The sequence below is a fragment of the Hakea prostrata genome, chromosome 1, assembly GCF_041222555.1.
Source record: "Hakea prostrata isolate BN-2017 chromosome 1, UWA_Hpros_2, whole genome shotgun sequence".
Classification (NCBI taxonomy): domain Eukaryota; kingdom Viridiplantae; phylum Streptophyta; class Magnoliopsida; order Proteales; family Proteaceae; genus Hakea; species Hakea prostrata.
In genome coordinates this window covers 54,414,818-54,418,374 of record NC_142600.1, presented here as the reverse complement: position 1 = coordinate 54,418,374, position 3,557 = coordinate 54,414,818, and positions in this window count along the sequence as shown.

The window sequence follows — 3,557 nt, the reverse complement described above, 5'->3', positions numbered from 1 at the left end:
TATGGGTAATGTTTCTATTAACCTAAACAAGATTTTCTATGATTTTCTTATTATGTTCTTGATTGCAACCATTCCCTTTCATCCTGTGATCATAACCTTTTCATGAGAGCCATAAAGGTTGAAACCCTAATTTCTTGGGTTAAATCAAGAACCCATCTTTTGACCATAACTTGATAATTTTATCTTCCCATATGATTCTAATACATCTTAGGAAGTTCCCCTTCTAATTTCGGATCAATCCAACTTCAAACGAAGAAGTTATGACCAAAACAGTTTTCACTTTTCCGTACTGACTCGATTGGTTGACTGCTTGGTCGACTGGGTCAGTAGACCAAGGCACTCGACCAATGAAGGCAGTAGCTTCAATTTTTGCTCAGTTTGATTCATTTTCTCTCTGATCTCTTAGGCATCTTTCCTAATGTTATATCTATGATTGTTAGGGATTTATTTGCTAAGTTTGGAGCCTCTCTCTTTGAACTTTGGATTATCTTCGGCGATAATCAAGGTAAGGACAGTTATTTCATAATAACATAGATCGCATACTCTCTGGTTTCTACTTTTTGAAACTATGAGTTTACTTACTGTTCTTGTACTTTATACTTCTGATGTACTATTGTAAGTACAGTAGCACTTGTTTATGTATTATTTTCATTATTCAATTATATGAGATGTTATTACTGCTTGATCGGATTATGCTTTTACATTCTCTTTTATATGATGAATTGTTGGTTGTGTATGTCATGACTGATCTGAGAATGTGTTTGATTAAGTTTGGTTTGGGATTGGGAAGTGTCCTTTTGACGTTTCTGTCCTTGGACATCAGAGGGAATAGTATGGGATGTTCTCCGAAGATGCCCATCGACGCTTTCCTGAATCATTGATTGTCATACCTAGGACTGTCTAGCAGTGTTTGGCTAGGATGTCCCCGTTATATCAGACCCCATTTGGAAGGGTATTGAGACTGAACGACTCGTGGCAGCAATGGGGATTCATAGGCGCTCAAGACCGGTAACCAACCCGTGAGAGGACGGGAATCATGTTGTGGGGGCCATTTATTGGAGGGTTGCATATGGCTAAACTTGGGCTCATGGGCGCTCAAGACTGGTGAAATGATCCGTGAGGGGACATGAGAGCTTCCCGTTTACCATATGTGGATAACCAATAGGGTTGATGAGTCCGTAGTCCTGGACTATTAGGACTCTAGTGGGAAGGATACCGGAAAGGATCGCCCGGGGCAAAGAATGGAGGTATCTGGATCTGAGTTGATGTAACTAAGTAGATAACTTGCATTGGGCTAGGCTTTACCTTGACATGCGCTGGTACTTATGCCAAATGGTTGTGAGAGAGTGTTGACTTAACCCCTTGCCATGGTTTGTCCTGAGGGATGTCGGACCCACTACCAACAGGAGCCATATGCGTGACCTACCCAAAGAAGTATTGTGCTATGACTTAAAGCATGTCTGCCAATAGAGACCAGCATACATAGAGTTTAGATGCACACATACATTATATGTTTCATATTGCATTGCATCTTGTTATGTTCTGCCACATGTTATTTATGTTGTTATGGATTAACTTGCCTTACTGAGTTTCTTTCGAAACTCATTCCTTTTTTGTACAATCTGTTGTTAGACTTCTCTACAGGTTCGGATTTCTTTGACGGTACTTATGAGGAAGCACAAGGTGAAGAAGATGAAGACTGAAGAGCAAGAAGAGCTGACTGAAGATGTGGATTAGATTTCTTTTGTTTCTTCTAGACTTATCTTTTACTTTACTTGTATTAGCTTAGAGCTTTACTTGGATTTCGATCTACCTTCCGCATGTGTTTGTAGGGTATATTTCCGCTATACTCTACAGTTGTCTTTTGATTTGGTATCTTGTTATTCCGCACTCTAATATTCTATAGTGATCCTTCTGAGATCCTTTCTTGACTTTTATTATAAATTACTTGAACATTATGATTTGTTCTTGCTTTTGATTATGTTATTGTGCGAAATGGATATTATCTTTCCTAAACTTGATCTTTTGGGCTGTGGATCACTCCCTCGGGTATGCCAGTTAGGGTACCGGCTGGGGGGATGTGACAGAGCATCTTCCTCATATTGAAACAGTCATGTAGGATTTGGTTTGGTGTCAAAATTCCTCTTAGTTTGAAGATGGGACAAGTGTTTGTAAAGTTGGAATTTTGGTAAAATGAATAGTGAAATTGGTGCAAAGTGTGGGAAATCTTTTGGTTGAAGCTTGGCGTTGTGTGGAAATTGGTTGGAGCATGTTTCTAAACACCCGTAAACATGTTTTTTTATCAAGAAAAATAAGCATTTCTCAGTTTTGAAGAAAACCAAGAAGTTGGTAAATGGCATTTGCAAGAAAAGAAGTAAGAATGAAGACTACCTTGTGTTTTTGATCAAAGAAGGTTGTAAGTTGTTGTTGAAGCCTCTTGAGAGTCTTGGAACCTTAGGAACCCTAGAGAACCTCTTCCCCTGAGCTAAACTCAAAGTTGGAAGTGTTTGAAGTGTGATTGAAGTAGAGAAAGTGGTCCCTTTAAGGCTGTTTTTCAAGCAGCGAAGACTTTCGTTGTTTTAGACATTTTTGAGAAAACTTGATTTTGATGCCTTGTTTGGATTTTAATGGCATGTGCAGTTGAGTTAAGTATGTTTGACATGTTGGAAGTGTGATTTTGAATTTGGACATTTTCTCGTAGATTTTTGGCTTTCGATTGGTTTGTCAGAATGACTGGAAGAAGGAACTATGGTGCTTCCTCAAGTCGGAATGGAAAGAGAGTTGTTCCTAAAGCTGGAATGTACTCGGGCGGTGTTGAAGCCCAGAACCCTTTGAAAGGTCAAGCAACCGGTAACCTATCCGGTGCTCCTCCAATGGTCAACTACCAAGAAATCATTAATCTTATGGGGGAAATGTTGCAACAGCAGAGTGCACAATTCAATCAGATGATGACTGGTTTTATGGCTATGCACAACAAGATCCGTGCTACTACCCAGGCGAACCCTAATCATGCTGCCATGCTAAATGTTGAAAGGTATGCGGGAACTCCTCATACTCGACTGATGGAAAGTTTTCTGAAATTGCAAGTCTCGAGTTTTACTAGAGTAACGGAAGATGTTCTGTTCCCTAATAAGTGTCTGAGGGAATTAGAGAAAACTTTTAGGAACTTGCAGTGCTCTGAAACGCACAAGATCCTGTTCGCCGAGCAGAAGCTTTAGCACGAAGTTGATGCATGGTGGAACTCGACCCGTCCTATCCTTGAAGCCTTGCATGCTGATGGTATCTCTTGGGAAATATTTAAGGAAGCATTTTGTATGAATTATTTCCCTAAGTCTACGAGGGATACAAAAGAGTCGGAGTTCATGGCTCTTACGCAAGGTCAACTTTCTATACTTGAGTATCAACAGAAATTTTAGGAACTGTTTTTCTTCGCTCCAGAATCCTTGAATGCAGATAGAGATAAAGCAAAGAAGTTCTTCAAAGGACTGAGACCCTCAATTAGAGCATATCTTACCATTTTACGATCGAGAGCTATGCTCAGATAGTGCAGAATTTGA